Here is a 22,012-nt window from a genome sequence, read left to right as displayed (position 1 = left end):
CCAAAGGGCTGGGATTGCAGGCGTGAGCCACCGCGTCCAGCCTAGAATCAATTTTTTGACCTTTAAATACGTTAACCGTTTGCTCTGAACACTTCCCACATTCCTACGAGGAATATATTAAGATTATCGCATGTCTTCAGTGTGTTTGCCAAATTTGAATTTAAAAAGGAAATTTCCTTGGCTAGTCACCATCAGGTTTTTACAGGAAATTGAAAGCAGGGAAAGGAGAAAACAATGCTGACGTTTATTGATAAGGGGAAATAAACAGTTGCTTAGGCATTATGCATTTGTCTGTCATGTGAATTACAAATATTTATTCGAATCAGTACATTTTTATTGAGCCTTTTCTGCTTGGATGGCAGAAACTCAGTGTCAGAAGACAGATAAATATCACCTAAGCACTGTCCTCAAGGAGCTCATGATGGAATGAAAATGTAGACACATGAAGTATAACTAAAAAATATTAATAGAGGCCGGGTGCGGTGGCTCACGCTTGTAATCCCAGCACTTTGGGAGGTGGAGGCTGGCGGATCACGAGGTCAGGAGATCAAGACTATCCTGGCTAACACGGTGAAACCCTGTCTCTGCTAAAAATACAAAAAATTAGCCGGGCGTGGTGGTGGGCGCCTGTGGTCCCAGCTACTTGGGAGGCTGAGGCAGGAGAATGGTGTGAACCTGGGAGGCGGAGCTTGTGGTGACCGAGATTGCGCCACTGCACTCCAACCTGGGCGACAGAGCGAGACTCTGTGTCTCGAAAAATTAAATAAATAGGCCGGGCTTGGTGGCTCACGCCTGTAATCCCAGAACTTTGGGAGGCCGAGGCGGGCGGATCACGAGGTCAGGAGATCGAGACCATCCTGGTTAACACAGTGAAACCCCATCTCTACTAAAAATACAAAAAATTAGCCGGGCGAGGTGGCGGGTGCCTGTAGTCCCAGCTATTTGGGAGGCTTAGGCAGGAGAATGGCGTGAACCCTGGTGGGGGCGGAGCCTGCAGTAAGCCGAGATCGGGCCACTGCACTCCAGCCTGGGCGACAGCGAGACTCCATCGCAAAAAAAAAAGAAAAGAAAAGAAAAATAAATTAAATAAGTAAATAATAATAATAGAGAAAACACGGCATTAAACTGATTTTGTAGAGCCTCTTTCATTACAGACTCTTCCATTTAAAGATGTTTACTCTGGGGCCTGGTGTGGTGTCTCATGCCTGTAATCCCAGTGCTTTGGGAGGCAGAGGTAGGAGAATCACTTGAGGCCAGGAGTTTGAGACCTGCCTGGGCAACATAGTGCATGCCTGCAGTCCTAACTACTTGAGAGGCTGAGGTGGGAGGAGTTCGAGGTTACAGTGAGCTAAGGTTGCACGGCTGCATTTCAGCCTGGGCTACAGAGCAAGACCCTGTCTCTTAAATAAAATAAAATTAAAAAAAAACAGGCTGGGAGTGGTGGCTCATGTCTGTAATCTCAGCACTTGGGCAAGCTGAAGCAGGTGGATCACTTGAGGTTAGGAGTTTGAGACCAGCCTGGCCAACAGGTGAAACCTCGTCTCTACTAAAAATACAAAAAGTAAGTTGGGTACAGTGGCTTACATTTGTAATCCTAACACTTTGGGAGGCCAAGGCGGGTGGATTGCCTGAGCTCAGGAGTTCAAGACCAGCCTAGACAACATAGTGAAACACCGTCTCTACTAAAAAAATACAAAAAATTAGCCAGGCGTGGTGGCGATGCCTGTAATCCCAGCTACTCAAAAGGCTGAGGTGGGAGAATCGCTTGAACCAGGAGGTAGAGGTTGCAGTGAGCCAAGATAGTGCCACTGCACTCGAGCCTGCACTATAGAGTGAGACTCTGTCTCAAAAAATAAAAATAAAGATATTTACTCTGATTAATTCTCCCATAGTTTTAGCATCCCGACTTGATAGGACTTAATATGTTAATGACAAAAAGAGTAAATGAGTTTTTTACTAGCTTTGTGATCCTGGCCAAGTCACTCCATCTTTTGGGGACCTTTGTTGCTTTACCTGTAATATGGACATAATATTTTTTCTGCAGTCCTCATCATATTTTAAGAAGCAAATTAAGTACAGGTAGTCTACTGAACGTACAAACTGCAAAGAGACTAATAAGAGTAAAATAGAGGTGTAATCTTCTTGGTTCCCTTGGTCTGGCTAATCAGGTATCTTTCTGGGCACCAAGGTATGTCTTCAAAGATCTGGTCACCAGCAAGCTAGTGTCTTAGAAAAGGGAGATGTTCTCATAAAGATGAGAATGCATCTTTTACCAATGGTTTATCGCAGGATTATTGTTTCAGAAAGACAGAAAGGGCGTGTATACACTATAATGATTACATTTTCATTTCTTTTCTTCTTACTTCACATACCTCCAAAGAGAAGCTTGAAGACCCTAAAATCATAGTAATATACCTTAAAATATTTAACGTACATGAATTGTTTCAGTTCTTTGAAGGTGTTATAATCTGGTTTTGCCCCTATGTTGTTTGTTTCTTGTGTAAATTCATCACTTTTTTTTTTTTTGAGACGGAGTCTCGCTCTCACTCTGTCACCCAGGCTGGAGTGCAGTGAAGCAATCTTGGCTCACTGCAAGCTCCGCCTCCTGGGTTCACACCATTCTCCTGCCTCAGCCTCCCAAGTAGCTGGGACTACAGGCGCCCACCACCACGTCCAGCTAATTTTTTTGTATTTTTAGTAGAGACAGGGTTTCACCATGTTAGCCAGGATGGTCTTGATCTCCTGACCTTGTGATTCGCACGTCTCGGTCTCCCAAAATGCTGGGATTACAGGCGTGAGTCACCGCGCCTGGCCAAGCTCATCACTTTCTTTGAAAAACCTCCATCTCCCTTCCAAATCTTGGATCTCCTATTGGACTCTAACGATTAATAAAGCTGCATCATCTTGGGCTGACTTGCTCCAAGGGTTTGTCCACTCAAGTGGACGTAGTTTATCATATAAAGGGATTCCCAGGAGCTTGGTATAAAATTCCTCTCTACTGTAGTTCAGAACATTAAGCTAATTTATGACCTATTATGAAATTCAAACATTTTTCTTGAAAGTCCTGGAGATGTTTGGAAATATAAAGCTGACAATAATACAAAGAATGAATTGGAATAGTAGGAAATAGAGAAACTGGTTAGGAAGGTTTTGCATCGACTCACACATAAGAAGGTGGAAAAGAGGTGATCTATGTGAGACGATTCAAAATAGGTAAAATTAGCAGCATGCAGGGATCAATGACATATAGGAAATATTAGACACAAAAAACTAGGGATGATTCCATCATTTCTAGCTTCGTTATATGAGTAGCTGGTGAGGCAATACACAAAATATAAAAATATATGTAAGAGAAAGAACAGTTGTGGCATGTGTTTATTTTAAGGTCAGTGTGAGTGGTTGGGTAAATATGTTTGAGTTTCTAAATGTTGATTTTAAAGTCTAGATAATTGGTGGACACAGTTAAAATCATACAGCAAATTATTGGAAATACAAATGAAATTCAAGAATAAAAGTGAGGTTAAAGATAAATAAATGTGGAAAGTTAATGAAATTCAAGTAGTAGTTGAAGCCTGGAAGAAGATAAGCTTGCTTAATTAGGTCTAGTAGATAACCTGAGCGCCAAAAAAAGCTAAAGAAAGAAAATTCATTCAGGAAGGCATTTAATGTTTTTTGGTTTTTCGAGACCGAGTCTTGCTCTGTCACCTAGGCTGGAGTGCAGTGATGCGATCTGGGCTCACTGCAACCTCTGCCTCCCGGGTTCAAGCAATTCTCCTGCCGAGTAGCTGGGATTACAGGTGCATGCCACCACACCCGGCTAATTTTTGTATTTTTAGTAGAGACAGGGTTTCACCATGTTGGCCAGGCTGGTCTTGAACTCCTGACCTCAAGCGATCTACCCATCTAGGCCTCCCAAACTACTGGTATTACAGGCATGAGCCACTGTGGACCACAGGTGAAGAGACACTTTATCCTTTTTTGGATAAAATAAAGCAAAGAAGAGGGACAGGGCAGAGGTAGCTGCACCTTTAGGAAGGCTTGGCAGAGAATTTCTTACTGACAAGGTACATTTGAGTGAGGACTGGAGGGCTGGGTGGGGGATAACAAGCCACAGGGTATTTGAAGGAGAAAGTTCCAGGCAGTGGGAACAAGTGCAAAGGCCGTGCATAGGGAGTGTGGCTGTAGTGTCTAAGGAATGTCAGGAAGGGTGGTATGGTAGCAACAGAGGGAACTTCACTAGGAGAAGGAAGACACAATGTCAGCAATCGGGTTGGATAAGGTCGTGTGGGCACATCGTAAAGACTTTGGCTTTTACTCTGAATGAGAAAGGAAGCCCTTGGAGAGTTTTGGGAAGGAGTGACATCTAATTTACCTCTTTCACACACTCACTCTGGTTGTATGAGAGCAAATGTGGAAGCAGGGGGATCCCTGCGAAAGCTCTCGCAATGATCCAGGACCTTGACACTAGGTGAAAGATGAGGGTGGCACGGCCCAGAGTGGCAGCAGTGGACATTGGAGGAGGTAATTAAATCCCAGATATATTTTGAAGGAAGAGCCAATAAGATTTGTTGACAAATTGGATGCCAAGTTTGAGAGGAAGAGAAGGAGCATTGATGATCACTTGTACAACTGGAAGAATAAAGTTGACATCAGCTGAAACTGGGAAGGATACAAATGCAGTAGCCCTGGGGAGAAGAACAGGGTTAAGTGTAGGACACTGGATACCTATGATACTGTGTGTCAAATACTGCCAGCAGGTCAAATCTGATGAGGACTGAGAGTAACCATTAGATGTTGGATTATCCTGACAAGGACACATTTGGGGAAGTGGTAGAGATGAGGGTCTGGCTGGAGTCGGTTCAAGAGAGAATGAGGGGGCTGGGCATGGTGGCTCACACCTGTAATCCCAGCACTTTGAGAGGCTGAGGTGGGCGGATCATTGAGGTCAGGAGTTTGAGACCAGCCTAGCCAACATGGTGAAACCCGTCCCTACTAAAAATACAAAAATTACCTGGGTGTGGTGGGGCGCACCTGTAATCCCAGTTACTTGGGAGACTGAGGCACGAGAATCACTTGCATCTGGGAGACTGAGGTTGCAGTGAGCCATTGCACTCCAGCCTGGGCAACAGAGCAAGACTCTATCTCAAAAAAAAAAATGAGACAGAAAGAGGGAAGGAATTGGAGATGTGGAATAAAGATGACACTTTTAAGGAGTTTTGCTCTTAAACAGGGTTTGTCAACCTCAGAACTATAGACATTTTGGAGCAGATAATGCTTTATTGTGTGTGTGGGGGGGAGGGAATGGGGGGTGTGTCGTGAGCATTTCAGGATGTTTAGTAGTATCCAAGCCTTCTACCACTAGATACCAGTAGCACCCCTACTCCAGTTGTGACAACCAGAAGTGTCTCCAGACATTGCCAAATGTCTCCTGTGGGAAAAATTGCCCCCAGATGAGAACCACTACTCTAAAAGGAGAGTAGAGGAATAGGGTGGTAGCTGGTGGTACAAGTGGGTCCAGGGAGCTTATTGACATTTTGTTTTTGTTTTTTTTGATATAGGGTCTCACTCTGTTGCCCAGGCTGGAGTGCAGTGGTACCATCACAGCTCACTGCAGCCTCGACCTCCTGGACTCAAGATCCTCCTTCCTCAGCCTAGCAAGTAGTTGGAACTACAGATGCACGCCATCACATCTGGCTAATTTTTTGTAAAGACTAGGTCTCACTATGTTACTCTGGGCTTAAATGAGCCTTCTGCTTTCGGCCTCCCAAAATGTTTGGATAACAGGTGTAAGCCACCACACTCAGCCTTGTTTTTTCTTAATCTGAAAGAATAATCACATTTGTATGTCCGTAACACTGGTCGATTCAGTAGTGAAGAGGGAAATCTGATAATGCAAGACAGAAGCAAGTCTTATTGTAGAGGGATCTACCTAGGGACTGTGGGTGGGGAGGGAAAAGCTTCTTCAAGGAAATAATTTTTTCTTTCTTTAGACAAAGTTTCACTCTGTTGCCCAGGCTGGATGCAGTGGTGCGACCTCAGCTCACTGCAACCTTCACCTGCTGGGTTCAAGCGATTCTCCCACCTCAGCCTCCCAAGTAGCGGGGAGTACAGACGTGCACCATCACACCCAGCTAATTTTTGTATTTTTAGTAGAGACAGAGTTTATCCATGTTGGCCAGGCTGGTCTCGAACTCCTGGACTCAAGTGATCCAGCCACCTCAGCCTCCCAAAGTGCTGGGATTATAGGTGTGAGCCACAGCACCTGGCCTCTGCCTCTTATTTTAGATTACTTATGTCAACCACTTAACTCCAGTCTCTATCATATCTCACACTTGGCTGAATAGCCACCATCAGCATTAATAGTTGTTACAGCTTTCTCAGCACCTGGACTCCTACTACCAATGTTTCTACGAATAAAATGTCAGAATGAATCCAAGAACAAATAGATCTTATGTTACCTCTGTCTCTAAAGGCTTTCTTGATTGCTGTATCCTCATGTGGTGGATTGATTGTTTCCCCTTTTTTGATCCAGGAGCTTATTTAATTGTAACACCTGTAGCATTGAGTTTCACTCATTTGTCTGTTTCCTTTCTTCCTTTCTTTTTTTTTTTTTTTTTTTTGAGACGGAGTCTCGCTCTGTCACCCAGGCTGGAGTGCAATAGCACGATCTCGGCTCACTGCAAGCTCCGCCTCCCGGGTTCATGTCATTCTCCTGCCTCAGCCTCCCGAGTAGCTGGGACTACAGGCGCCCACCACCACGCCAGGCTAATTTTTTGTATTTTCAGTAGAGACGGGGTTTCACCATATTAGCCAGGATGGTCTCGATCTCTTGACCTCGTGATCCACCCAACTCGGCCTCCCAAAGTGCTGGGATTACAGGCGTGAGCCACTGCACCCGGCCCCTTTTTTTCTTTTTTTAATGTTAAACAGATAATGTGCCAATGTCCTGATGTTGTAACAAGGTTGTTTTTTGTTTGTTTGTTGTTGTTTTTGAGACAGAGACTTGCTCTTTTGCCCAGACTGGAGTGCAGTGACACAGTCTCGGCTCACTGCAACCTCAGTCTCCTGGGTTCAAGTGATTCTTGTGCCTCAGCCTCCCAAGTAGCTGGGATTGTGGGTGCAGGCCACCATGGCTGGCTGATTTTTGTATTTTTAGTAGAGATAGGTTTCGCTATGTTGGCCAGGCTGGTCTCGAACTGCTGGCCTCAAAAAATCCACCCATCTTGGCCTCCCAAAGTGCTGGGATTACAGATGTGAGCCACCATTGTAACAGGGTTTGAGGAAGGTATTTCTCACAGATGCATGTGAAAACCCAAACTTCATGCTTATGAACTGCAAAAGGATCACACTCATTTCTTTTTAAGCTGTCTGCCCCTTCACGCTGAACCCCTCTTTATGGGCAGGAACTACATTTTTTTTCTCTGTGCTTATCTGAGTGCCTAATAAAATAACTAGTAGATAACACACCAACTATAAACACTTAAAAGATCTATCTCTACTACTCTCTACTCTTAGTACCCATCACCTCCAATTCATGAACACAGACATTCATTCACAGAGATTTGGGGACCTGGTTCACAGTGTTTGTGTTCTACTTCAACTCCTACATTATTTTGGTAAGGTCAATATCCCCATCAATGGCTCGTTGAATATCCTTGCATTTCGATTCTCTGATTCCAAGAATGAGAAAGATACCCTAAATACTTTACATCAATACCAATGTGTGGGTGTTAATTCCTTAGAACTATCCTTGAGAAAGTCTTATAATTATGTTATTATAATTAGAATTTCAATATGAGTTTTTACCTATTAATGACATTAAAACCAAATAAAAATATATTATTTTTAGGTGAACCATAATTTATTGTCCAAACCAGAACAAATTTTACAATCTCTGCCTCTTAGTTTGATTGTTTAGTCCATTTACATTTAATGGTTTTTGTTGTTGGTGGTGGTGTTTTGAGACAGGATCTCTCTCTGTCACTCAGGCTAGAGTGCGGTGGCACAATCATAACTTACTGCGTACTCGAATTCCTAGGCTTAAGCAATCCTCCCACCTCAACCTAGCTAATTTTTAAATTTTTTATTCTTTGTAGAGACAAGGTCTTGGTATGGTGACCAGGCTAATTCTCAAACTCCTGGGCTCAAGCAGTCTTCCCACCTCAGCCTTCCAAAGGGCTGGAATTACAGACATGAGCCACTGTACCTGGCCCACATTTTATGTTATTATTGATATATTTGATTATGCCATTTTGCTATTTGTTTTCTATATGTCTAACTTTTTTTGTTCCTCTGTTTCTTCTTTAATGTCTTTTTTTGTATTAGGTGGATATTTTGGGAAAATTTTTCCTATCTCTTAGAAAGAAGCTTAAGGAAAATGCAATGCCTTTTCCTCTATGGAAATGGTTATAGTAATCGTCACAGCCATCCTTTGACTATTTTTGTATTTTTAGTAGAGACCTCAAGAGAGAGAATCTTGAGGTTTAAGAAAGATGAGAGGAGCCTGGAGTTTTTTATGCCATTATGAAGGCTTTGAATTAACCAAATCTTGGGCCGTCCTACTTTCAAACATTATTATTTGAGTAAGCAATGTCATTTTTGTGGAAGGCAGTTGATTTGAAATCTACAGAAGTAACTTAAAACACCCTAAAAGATTTTTAAAAATAAATGAATATACTTGTTTCAGAAACACACTAGCAAAGGATAGCATGGACCTGCACCTAATGTAATGTGTTGCTGACCATTGAACTAACTATCTAGACCTGCACTGTATTATAGTAGCCATGAGCCACATGTGATTATTGAGCACTTTGAAACGTGGCTAACCTGAATTGAGAAGTTCTGTAAGTATAAAACAAACACCACATTCTGAAGACTTAGACAAGAACAGTAATAATATAAAATATTTCTAATAATTTTAATTGATTACATGTTAAAATGACAATATTTAAGATATATTGGGTTAAATGCAATATATTAATAAAATTAATTTATTTTTTCTCCTTAGTTTTTAAATGTGGCCACTAGAACATTTAAAATTACATATGTCGGCCAGGCGCGGTGGCTCATGCCTGTAATCCCAGCACTTTGGGAAGCTGAGGCGGGCAGATCACCTGAGGTCAGGAGTTCAAGACCAGCCTGGCCAATGTGGTAAAACCCCATCTCTACTAAAAATACAAAAATTAGCCCGGCGTGGTGGCACATGCCTGAAATCCCAGATACTCGGGAGGCTGAGACAGGAGAATCACTTGAACCCAGGAGGTGGAGGTTGCAGTGAGCCGAGATGGTGCCACTGCACTCCAGCCTGGGTTACAGAGTAGACTCTGTCTCAAATAAATAAATAATAAAATGAAATTACATATGTCATCCCCATTATATTTCTAGTGGACACCACTGATCTAGATGGAATCTAAGAATTGTCTGTCAGTTGCTAGCTGAGATAAGACATAGAATTTCTTGAAAAGGTTTACATTAACACTTTTTAAATATTATTTATATAGCATGATTCAACTATAAGTCACAAATTTTGGTAATTATCTGAAATTTAAAAAGTGGTAACCAATATATACTTGGTTTTGCCAGAATTCATAAAAAAAATCCAGAGACTTAGAACTGATTATATAGAATCTAGTTTGCATAAATTCAGGATTTTGGTACCAGACCCTTATAGATATATTCTTCATATCTTACTCCTGTGTCTAAGTTACCAAGTAATATACAGGGAAAAATGTTACTAAGTAATAATCAGGGATCTTTAGATCAGAAATGTAAGTTCCTTTGATTCTAAAAATCCTAGATTTTGAGTTCTATGATTGGCTGTGTTTCTAATAACAAGAAAAGCCAAATTAAAACTTTATTTTAAAAGTGTAATTTGGCCGGGCACAGTAGCTCAGGCCTGTAATGCCAGCACTTTGGGAGACTGAGGTGGGCGGATCACCTAAGGTCAGGAGTTCGAGACCAGCCTGTCCAACATGGTGAAACCCCATCCCTACTAAAAATACAGATTAGCTGGGCATGGTGGCAGGTGCCTGTAATCCCAGCTACTTGGGAGGCTGAGGCAGGAGAATCGCTTAAACCTGGGAGGTGGAGGTTGCAGTGAGCCGAGATTGTGCCACTGCACTCCAGCCTGGGCAACAGAGGGAGACTCCGTCTCATAAAAAAAAAAAAAAAAAAAAAAAAAAAAGTGTAATTAAAAAAGTCCCAAAAGAATAAAAGTGTAAATAACATTAGAAAAAAGTAGAACAGGGCATGTGTTATGGGCTAAATTGTGTCCCTCCAAATTCACATGTTGAATACTAACCCGCAGTACTATGTGGAGAGATAATGTGACTATATTTAGAGATGGGGACTTTAAAGAGACACTTAAGTTTAAATGAGGTCATGGGGGTGGGTCCTAATTCAAAATGACTGGTGTCCTTATGAGAAATGGGAGAAGCACTGGGGATGCGCCCCCGCGGAGGAAAGGTTATGTGAGGACACAGCAGGAAGGCAGCCATCTGCCAGCCAAGGAGAGAAGCCAGAAGAAACCAAACCTTCCATTACCTTCATTTTGAAATTCTAGCCTCCAGAACTGTGAGAAAATTATTTCTCTGGTTTAAGCCAGTCAATATATAGTATTACATTGTGGCAGCCCTAGTAAACTATGGCGGCCGCAGTAAAGCCTTAGTAACCTCCAGCCTGATACAGACTATCCTTGTATTTCCATAAAGGACTCTGAGGAGGTGGGCAAACTGTGTCCTTTCCCACATGCTTGAGGGCTGAAAAGTGATCACCACGTGAAAGTGTTGTTTTATCTTAGGGTTGCTTGCCAATATGTCGATTTTGTAATTTTCAAAGTAAAATAATTGAATATATACATGGATTTAAAAGTATATATCATGGCTGAATACCTGGGAAAGTAAATTTCCACATTTTAAGGATTTTCAAAAAACCTAATTTGCATTAAGTTTTAAGAAAAATAATTTGTATGGATTTATTTATACAACTTTATTGAATAAAATATACTGATGTCTAGCAATGTATATATGCCAATTACAAATGTATGGTTATGACAATGTTCATTATAAATACATAGCTAACAGTTATATATCACTGCCACATGCCACACACTGTTCTCTACACTTTACATAGATGAATTCATTTAATCAGATGCACTTTCTTAGAATTTATTTATAAAAAATGAAACCTTTAATAATACATCATATTTTCAGAACTTGGAACCACTATCCTATGCATTTCAAAAGAAAAGTTCAGTCTACAAGGTTAAACTAAAATCTTCCATCTAATATCTGGAAAAGCTCCATATAAAAATCAATAGCAAAAGAAAAATATTTGGGATCATTTGGAACAATAAGAGCATAATAAAATACTTGGATGTTTTTCTTGGGGCAGAAAATGTGTCACCCTTCAGGAGTAAGAAGAAAGACTCTATATGCTCAATTATAAGATGAAACACAATTGTCATCTGTCATATGTCTTCTTTACTTTCAACAATCTAGTTTAGGATTAAGATTAAATATCAGACCCAAGAGACTACACATTGCATCTATTTGTTATCAAACCTGGATGTCAGAAGACCAGTCAAGCAGAAGCAAAACTTGGGAATAGCATCAGTATAATTTATTATCACATTTTTTAATCCATAAATGTTAAAGGATGTCAACCATAAATAAATACGAATTTTAAGTTCAAGTATTGTGAAACCCCTAACAATTTTATACTTTAAAAAAAAATGTTTTTTCTTTTATTTCCCCATATCTACTCTGAAGGAATAAAACATAATTTACTTCAGTTCTTTAATGCTAGGTTTTCTTTTCTTTTTCTTTTTTTTTTTTTTTTTTTGAGATGGAGTTTCGCTCTTGTTGCCCAGGCTGAATTGCAATGGCACAATCTTGGCTCACCACAACCTCCGCCTCCTGGGCTCAAGCGATTCCCCTGCCTCAGCCTCCTGAGTAGCTGGGATTACAGGCATGCACCACCACACCCGGTTAATTTTGTATTTTTAGTAGAGATGTAGTTTCTCCATGTTGGTCAGGCTGGTCGCGAACTCCCAACCTCAGTTGATCCGCCCGCCTCAGCCTCCCAAAGTGCTGGGATTACAGGCGTGAGCCGCTGCACCGGGCCAATGCTAGGTTTTCAATCAGCGTTTAAGAATGTGTTTCTTTTATTTGCTTTTGGAGTTGACTCAGCATGGATATGAATAGCAGATGGATATGAATAGCAGGAGTACAGGGGCAAGGACTGGGTTCTTAAATCAGCATAATAAAGAATAAACAGGCAGGGTGCCATGGCTCAGGCCTATAATCCTAATACTTTGAGAGGCTGAGGCGGGGGCCGGGCGCCGTGGCTCACGCCTGTAATCCTAGCACTTTGGGAGGCCGAGACGGGTGGATCATGAGGTCACGAGATCGAGACCATCCTGGCTAACATGGTGAAACCCCGTCTCTACTTTAAAAAAAAGACAAAAAAATTAGCCGGGTGTGGTGGCAGGCGCCTGTAGTCCCAGCTACTCAGGAGGCTGAGGCAGGTGAATGGTGTGAACCTGGGAGGCGGAGCTTGCAGTGAGCTGAGATCGCACCACTGCATTCCAGCGTGGGCGACGGAGTGCGACTCCGTCTCAAAAAAAAAAAAAAAAAAAAAAAAAATGAAAAATGAAAAGAGAGGCTGAGGCGGGAGGATCCCTTGAGCCCAAGAGTTCAAGACCAGCCTGGGCAACACAGTGAGACCCTGTCCCTAAGGAAAACAAAAATTAGCTGGGCTTGGTGGGTGCACACCTGTAATCCCAGTTACTCAGGTGGCTGAGGTGGGGGCATTGCTTGAGCCCAGGTTGAGCCTGCAGTAAGCCACTGCACTTCAGCCTGGACTACAGAGCAAGACCCTATCTAAAAAAAAAAAAAAAAAAAAAAAGAGAGAGAGAATAAACATGATTCTTGCCCTCAGGAAAAACTTTGGTGTTGACTAAAGGGAAAGGAATCTAGAAAGAGCTACATTTAAATAAACGTTTTGTATTTAAAAAATACTTTCATTTTTAAGGGTGGTGCAAGCTAGAAAGGAGAGAGGATCTACAGTTAACAGAACATAAATGTGAGTTATTCAAGTGTCCATAGCACAAATTCATTTATAGACTTGCTCGTTCTCACCAAAACTTTATGTTTGCAAAGATGTTAAAGACAAGGTAATGGAAATGGAGGCAAGGAGGGCATTGAGGACATTTAGGCTTAACAAGGGTGGAGAAACGGAGAAGGTTAAGGAGGTGCAAGCACGGAAGAACACTCCAACCTTTCCTTGCTTAGATTATTCTCCATGCATTCTTTTTTTTTTTTTTTTTTTTGAGACGGAATTTCACTCTTGTCGCCCAGGCTGGAGTACAGTGGCGCGATCTCCGTTCACTGCAAGCTCCGCCTCCCGGGTTCTCGCCATCCTCCTGCCTCAGCCTCCCGAGTAGCTGGGACTACAGGTGCGTGCCACCACGCCCGGCTAATTTTTTTTTTTTTTTTTGAGACGCAGTCTTGCTCTGTCGCCCAGGATGGAGTGCAGTGGCGCGATCTCAGCTCACTGCAGGCTCTGCCCCCCGGGGTTCACGCCATTCTCCTGCCTCAGCCTCACGCGTAGCTGGGACTACAGGCGCCCGCCACCTCGCCCGGCTAATGTTTTGTATTTTTAGTAGAGACGGGGTTTCACCGTGTTAGCCAGGATGGTCTCGATCTCCTGACCTCGTGATCCGCCCGCCTCGGCCTCCCAAAGTGCTGGGATTACAGGCGTGAGCCACCGCGCCCGGCCTCCACGTATTCTTTATGCAATGCGTTCATGCAGTTGTTCCACAAGAAATATTAAGCGAATCCACAGAGAAGCATCTCCTCATGGGTAATGAAGGCGGTTGATTTATTTCTAGGAGCTTTGCTCCCAGGAGAACACACCACCACTAGGGAGCGGCAAAGGTTGTTCCCTGGGGCATCAGTAGCAACTCAGAATTTCAAAGACAAGGACAACCAACTACATTTGCACAATGACTTCCAGTTAATGAAGTGCTCTTGTCAATCATTTTCATTATAACCCAGAGACGGACATTCTATTCCTACTCCTATTTTTGCGATGCAGAAAATGAAGACCTGAAGAAGCTCTAAGGTCACAGGGCCAGGAAATGGTAGAGTTGAAACTGCTTTTTCTTACTCTGAAGTCTGATGCTTGGGCTAATTAGGTATAGAGAACTAATGATTAAAAGACACCATCCTGGGCTGGGCGCGGTGGCTCATGCCTATAATCTCAGCACTTTGGGAGACCAAGGCAGGAGGATCACTTCAGTTCAGGAGATCAAGACCAGCCTGGCCAATGTGGCAAAACCCCACCTCTACTAAAAATACAAAAATTAGCTGGACGTGGTGGCGCGTGCCTGTAATCTCAGCTATTTGGGAGGCTGAGGCATGAGAATCACTTGAACCCACAGGGTGGAGGTTGCAGTGAGCCCAGATCGCACCACTGCACTCCAGCCTGGGCAACAGATCAACACTGTGACACTAAATAAATAAATAAATAAATAAAAGACACCCTCCTGGAGCACAAATTTCAGCCTGGAAAGGAGAAACCACTGAATTTTGGAATTCTAATGTGTGCCATTGCTTTTCTATCTTTGTTGTTGCTGAGGATAGGTATTCCGTTCTTATTTTTGAGAAGTATTACATTCCACATTAAGGTGCATTCTAATTTTAGAAAATTGAAATATAAAAAATAAAAAACACGCTATAAACTTCAGAATATAGTATCTATAAACCATTCAAAATATCCTTTTTTAGCGTGTGTTGACAATCTCTTAGAGAAAGCAGCACAGTGGGACCGTGAGTCTATGCTCCTGTCATCCTTGGCCTCGTGTCTTCCTAATGCTCCCTCTTTTTGGTTCTTATTGAAATGTGTTCATTTTAATCTCATTGCCCTAAGGCCAATACTCATTCGAAATTTCAAAGTGATGCTTGTCAGATCACTCCTGATTCATTAGCAAAGCTAGGGTAGAATCCTTTCATTTCCTTCCCTTCTCCCTTATTCCTTTTAAAAAGGCAATGTCCATTTTTAGATCAGGTCGTAGTGGTAGTTGGTATCAAAAGAGAAGATATTAAGGTGGAGGTGGACTTTGCAACAACTTTCAATAATGCTATGGGGGTGGATATGTTCTCCACCCTTATTATGTTGCATCCTTACGCCTACCTCTTTCTTGCCTTACATATTTTTCCCCTTGCTGATGATGACCAGGCAATTCTAGTAAGTAGGAATTATGATTGCTTTGATAGCCAGGGTTTTTGAAGGGTTGAGAAACCATGGGCTAATACTGAAATGAAGAAATTAGATTAGATCATCTGAAAAGTTCATTCATTCAACAAATATTTATACAATACCTACCATGTGTCTTGCACATAGATTGGCTCTGGGAACATTAAGGTAAATAAATAGTTTTCAGACAAAAAAAAAAACTTTCCAATGATATCTGCCAAGATCAAGACAGTGCCAACATTAAATGCAAAATGGCTGTCAGTAGCTTAGCAGAAATCCTTTCTCCCAGCTTCGTTACAGAAGGAAGTATTAGTGAAACACCCTTTTAGCAAATATTGCATTGTTAATTCTCTCTCTCTTTTTTTTTCTTTTTTCTCCGACGTGGAGACTTGCTCTGTCGCCCAGGCTAAAGTGCAGTGGCGTGATCTCCACTCACTGCAACCTCTGTCTCCCAGGTTCAAGCAATTCTCCTGTCTCAGCCTCCTGAGTAGCTGGGATTAGAGATGCATGCCACCAGGCCCAGCTAATTTTTGTATTTTTTTTTTTTTTTTTTAGTAGAGATGGGGTTTCACCATGTTGGCCAGGCTGGTCTTGAGCTCCTGACCTCATGAACCGCCTGCCTCGGCCTCCCAAGGTGCTAGGACTACAGGTGCGAGCCACCGTGCCCCCCATATTGTCAATTCTCTTGATGGTACACTGGGAGTTATTGTGCAGAGAAACATGGAAATTGAAAAATCTAAATTTGTGGGAGCCAGCCTCCAAAATAGTCCCCAGTATTGCTCATCTTCCATCTTCTCACCTTTGGGTGGTTCTATCTCATGTTGTAGCAGGGTTGGTTGGTGGGCCCTGTAACATACTGTGAAAATGATGGGGCAGCTTCCATCTCAGGCTCTCACTTGCTTTCCCTCTCTCTTGGATCACTGGCTCAGGAGAAGCCAGCTGTCATTTTGTGAACAGCCCTCTGAAGAAGCCCGAGTAGCCAGGAACTGGTTTCCAGCCCATAGCCAGCAAGGACCTGAGGCCGGCCAACAGCTATGTGGGTGAGTTGGGAAGGTGATTCCCCAACCCTGGTCAATCCTGCAGAAGACTGCACCCTCAGCTAACACTGAGACACAGCCTCATGAGAGGCCCCCAGCCAGAACCAGCCAGGTAAACCACTCCTGGACTTGGAACCCACAGAAATAGATAATCAACGTTTGTGGTTTTAAGCTTGTGAACTTGAGAGTACTTTGTTATACAGCTAATATAGGTTTGAAATGAAATGTGTTTCAGAGGAGTCGGACTCTGAATACAAGGAAGTTGCAGGGCCCAAAGGCTTTCATACAATTATGCATGCTTTATTTACAACCCAAACTGACTAAGCTAGTCTATCTAGTTTTAATGGTGGATCTAAAATAGGTTTTAGACTTAAACATAATTTGGTAGCAGGAGAGGCAAAACCTGTTTTCTATTTTCTCTCAATTTCTTGCCTATTTTCTACTTTCTCTTTTCTTTTTTTTTTTTATTATACTTTAAGTTTTAGGGTACATGTGCACAACGTGCAGGTTTGTTACATATGTATACATGTGCCACGTTGGTGTGCTGCACCCGTGAACTCGTCATTTACATTAGGTATATCTCCTAATGCTATCCCTCCCCCCTCCCCCCACCCCACAACAGGCCCCAGTGTGTGATGTTCCCCTTCCTGTGTCCAAGTGTTCTTATTGTTCAATTCCCACCTATGAGTGAGAACATGCGGTGTTTGGTTTTTTGTCCTTGCAATAGTTTGCTGAGAATGATGGTTTCCAGCTTCATCCATGTCCCTACAAAGGACATGAACTCATCATTTTGTATGGCTGCATAGTATTCCATGGTGTATATGTGCCACATTTTCTTAATCCAGTCTATCATTGTTGGACATTTGGGTTGGTTCCAAGTCTTTGCTATTGTGAATAGTGCCGCAATAAACATACTTGTGCATGTGTCTTTATAGCAGCATGATTTATAATCCTTTGGGTATATACCCAGTAATGGGATGGCTGGGTCAAATGGTATTTCTAGTTCTAGATCCCTGAGGAATTGCCACACTGACTTCCACAATGGTTGAACTAGTTTGTCTAATCCATGTTTCCTATAATTTACTGATGAAATTGATGAACAAATACTAATTAGGGGCATAATGTTCTAACTCCAGTTGTGTAAGTGAGGACTTTATAACATTGAATAAAATGTAATTAATAACCTAATAAAGGAAAACATTTTAGAAATACTTTAATTTACTTTGCTTATATTTTCCTTTTTACATATGCATAAGAGTATATGAATTTTTAAAAATCTATGTCCAAGTAAGTCACAGATAAATAAGAAAATATCAATCATATTTCAAATGGCTGCTTTTTCCTTCTTAGCAATGCAAAAAAAGAATGGTGCATATTACAATCAATGGCATCTTTGATTGGATGTGGAAATTCAATTTTGTGTGGTAAGTACCATGCTAGAATGATTTATAAAGGGTCATTTAGCTTGAAATATCTATCACTGCTGTAGGTCCTCAATGTTATCAGTCTAGGGAAACAAGCACATAGAAAAAAGTGGAGAAATGCTATTGCCAAGCAGCCTAAGTTCAAAGGATGGTTAAATATTGGGGTCTAGAATTTAATCCTTACCTTTGCAGCTTCACTCCTCAACAGAGGTGATGTGGGATGTGTGTGTGTGTGTGTGTGTGTGTGTGTGTGTGTGTGTGTTGGGGGAATTTGGAAGAGATGTGTTGATTACCGACACTTAGTTCTATTCCCTCAAGAGTGCCTCCCACAGCCATTACATCTAGTTGATGAGACCTATATTCAACCACTGCTTCTGTGAAATACCTTGAAGTCACCCTAAACATCTTTCTGTCATACTCCATGTCTAATCTGTCAGCAAATCTCATCAACTCTTCCTTTAGCTTGTGTACAGACTCTGGCCACTATATACTGCCATCAACCTGGCCAAGTAATTGGCATCTCCCTCCTGGATTATTGCAAGGCCTCTTAAATGGCTTTCCTATTTCTTTTCTTTTCTTTTTTCAAGATGGAGTATTGCTCTTGTTGCCCAGGCTGGAGTGCAATGGTGCGATCTAGGCTCACCACAACCTCCGCCTCCCGGGTTCAAGCGATTCTCCTGCCTCAGCCTCCCGAGTAGCTGGGATTACAGGCATGCACCACCACGCCTGGCTAATTTTCTATTTTTAGTACAGATGGGATTTCTCCATGTTGGTCAGGCTGGTCTCTAACTCCCGACCTCAGGTGGTCTGCCTGCCTCGGCCTCTCAAAGGGCTGGGATGACAGGCGTGAGCCACTGTGCCTGGCCTGGCTTTTCTATTTCTATCCTTACTCACTACAGTCTATTTTAAACAGAGAAGCCAGTGTGAGCCTTTTAAAAACATATTCCATCATAATACACCTCTGCTCTAAAACTTCCAGTGACTTCCCCTCTCATTCTCAGTAAAGCCAAAATACTTGTATTGATAATAACCTACAGAACACTGCCTTCTTCTATGAGTCACCATACTGTTGGTCCCACTGCGACCATAGTAGACTCTCTGCTGCCTGCACAGCCTGGCCATGCTTCCTCCTTCAGGGCTGACTCCCTCACCAACTTCACAACTTTCCTCACTGTCAGATTTTCAGAGAGGCTGTCCTCGACTACACTTTTCACTCATTCCATATATATTTATTGAGTACTCTGTGCCATGCAATATTCTAAAAACTTAGGAATAAATGGACAAATATTCCTGTCCTCATGGAGCAAGTGGAGACAGAGAATAGGCAATAAACATCATAAAGACATAAATTTGGCCCTAAGTAATAAGGAGAAAAGAAAAAGTAGAGCACATTATGGAGGACCAGAAGTAATGCTTTTATTATTAAGATGGATGGAGTCTCTTTTAATTGCCCAGGCTGGAGTGCAGTGGCGTGAGCTTGGCTCACTGCAACCGCTGCCTCCCAGGTTCCAGCGATTCTTCCACCTCAGCCTCCCCAGTTGCTGGGATTACAGGCACTTTCCACTATGCCTGGCTAATTTTTGTATTTTTAGTAGAGGCGGTGTTTCACCATGTTGGCCAGGCTACTCTTGAACCCCTGACCTCAAATGATTCACCCACCTCGGCCTCCTAAAGTGCTGGTATTACAGGCGTGAGTCACTGCGCAAGTAATGGTTTTTTATATAAATCTGGTTGGCTGAGCGTGGTGGCTCACACCTGTAATCCCAGCACTTAGGGAGGCCGAGGCAGGTGGATCACGAGGTCAGGAGATCGAGACCATCCTGGCTAACACAGTGAAACCCTGTCTCTACTAAAAATACAAAAAATTAGCCGGGCGTGGTGGTGGGCGCCTGTAGTCCCAGCTACTCGGGAGGCTGAGGCAGGAGAATGGCCTGAACCCGGGAGGCAGAGGGTGCAGTGAGCCGAGATTGCGCCACTGCACTCCAGCCTGGGCGAAAGAGCAAGATTCCATCTAAAAAAAAAAAAAAAAAAAAAAAATCTGGTTATCAGGGTGACCTCATTAAGATGATATTTAAGGAAAGACTTGAAGAAGAGAGTTAGTTATTAAAGTATTTGCAAAACCGCTTTACATTCTCCTGCATTTTCTTTCCCTTCCTTGCACAATTTCCTCTATATAAAGCCTTGTCACCATCTAACATACTATAAATTTTATATGTGAAGAGATTTTAACTTATTATATCTTCTCTAATAAAATAACAGAGTTGAACATTCGTTACATGTTGAATCCACTTTGATGATATTGAAGGAAGAGCTAGGAAAAGAATTACTGGGCTAGAATTTCGATCCTCTTCTAGTATCCAAGCAGCTAAATACAAAAGGATTCTCAACATGCTTTGGTGGAGAGGATGCAGAACTAGGTTCCTGGGTTCTAGATTGTAGCTAGAGAGGAAAATAGAGCATAATGTTAATAACCACAGGGGAAGTGGCTTAAGCCAAAAAGATTCCAGGACATAAACTGTCTGCAGTAATCTTTCAGACTTTCCACTTGAAATTAACACTGGCAGACCTGGCAATGGCTTTTGACCAGTGGGTTCCACTGTAGATAGTATGATGATAATTTCCATTTTACGAAGAGAAGAAAATATGGAAATGAAGCTCAGACTTGACCTTATCTGAGACAACCCAGCATGTAACCCAGCAACCCAGCCAGATCCAGGATATGACCTGAGGCCTGTCCATTGCTAGAGCTTGTGCTCTTTCTGCTACAACACATGCTTTTCCAGGATGGGAGCAATGGAAGGTTCCTTAAGCTCCTATTAAAGCTGCTTCTGCTGAGCTGTTGTGCATTTTTCTGGCTGGGTTTGGATTTCCTGGATCTCTGACTGAACACAAAGTGATTAGGAAGCCCAGTGTTTGGCAGTAAGTACAATGGGGGAGGGTGCTGTGTGTGGGTCTACAGGAGCACAGCGTGTTTTCATAACCTCATGGAGGGAATGTCCTGCTAGGTTGCCTGTCCTGTGGAAACCAATGAGCATGGTACCTTGGGGAAAATCACTCATTGCACCATAGTTGTAATGTACTCATTTGGAGTGTAGATTTTCAAGGGGCATGTCCAGTTCACACAGAGTGTGTTTATCCTGTGGGTGTACTGATGGTGAAGTTTGGCAACACATTTTTTTAAATGCAGTATTTCTATTGTTTTCTAAAACAAATTACTGAAATGATCCCTTGACAAAATCTTCTTGGGGATATGCAAATAATCTACCATGAAAGCATGTAGCAAGTATGAATTTAAAAATAGACATTCTGGAATCTGAGTCTAGTTATAGAAAGAAGAAATAAAAAAATAAAAATCATGGAAGCACTGCAAAAAAATAGAGTAAAAGAATAACATTAGTATTTTGCTTCATGTGTCACACAGAAGCACATATCATGAGTGAGAAAATTGCCTGATACATGCGCAAAGCCTCCGAGAGAAGCTTCTCTCAGTTGAATGTGTATAAAATGTTGCTTGAAAAAATATGATCTCTTTAAGACAGAATAGACTTTGGCAAAGAACAAGTACCAAGTAGACTTTAGGGAAGCTACTGCTTTTGGTATAAAATCCTGTTGGACTTAGTGTAGGAAATTAAACAATCAAAATACTTGATAAGAGATAGGAATATTTCTGTTTCAAGAAAGAATTCAGTCTCTCCCTCATATCTCTCTCTTTTGTCAGATAAAACAGAAAAACCAATTTCTTCCTTACGTAAAGATACTAAGGAAGGTAGTCCTTAGACAGTGAGAGGACAGTACTTTTTTTTTAAGTCACCTAAAGCCTATGGCAAAGAAATAAAGGCCGCAGGTGTTTTAACACCCTTTAGACTGCTTTGATGACAGGGAATCCACAATCTCTGGATAAGACAAATAAGTCAGAGTGAGTTAAAAAGAAGCCTGAGGGTAGGTAAGTGTCAGATAAAGCTACAACTTATAACAAGTGACAGAGCACAAACAATTTTTCTATACAAGAGAAGATCTAGCTTACCTGATATTAATAATTAATATTTTGGTGAATTGTTTTTCAAATTTTATTTACTTATTTTATACCACAAGTATATACAATGTTTATTTGTCAATTATACCTTCCTAAAGATGAGTAAAAAAGGACAATTTAAGATTTATAGGCCAGGCACAGTGGCTCACACCTGTAATCCCAGCACTTTGAGAGGCTGAGGTGGGCGGACAACCTGAGGTTAGGAGTGAGGTCAGTGAGCTGAGATCATGTCAATGCACTCTAGTGTGGGCAACAGAGCA

At 42.0% G+C, this 22,012-nt stretch overlaps 1 non-coding gene across 1 annotated transcript; it reads right to left on the bottom strand.

Moving 5' to 3' along the window:
* Positions 1-7,245: 7,245 nt before the first annotated feature.
* LOC115933909 (small nucleolar RNA U13) lies at positions 7,246-7,344 on the bottom strand. Its single transcript, XR_004069747.2, has one exon. It is a non-coding gene; the product is annotated as a small nucleolar RNA U13 (small nucleolar RNA).
* Between the last annotated feature and the right edge of the window lie 14,668 nt (positions 7,345-22,012).

Source organism: Gorilla gorilla, chromosome 11 (assembly GCF_029281585.2).
Source record: "Gorilla gorilla gorilla isolate KB3781 chromosome 11, NHGRI_mGorGor1-v2.1_pri, whole genome shotgun sequence".
NCBI classification, from domain to species: domain Eukaryota; kingdom Metazoa; phylum Chordata; class Mammalia; order Primates; family Hominidae; genus Gorilla; species Gorilla gorilla.
Note: the sequence above shows the minus strand (reverse complement) of the source record. Positions and strands in the feature narration are given on the sequence as shown.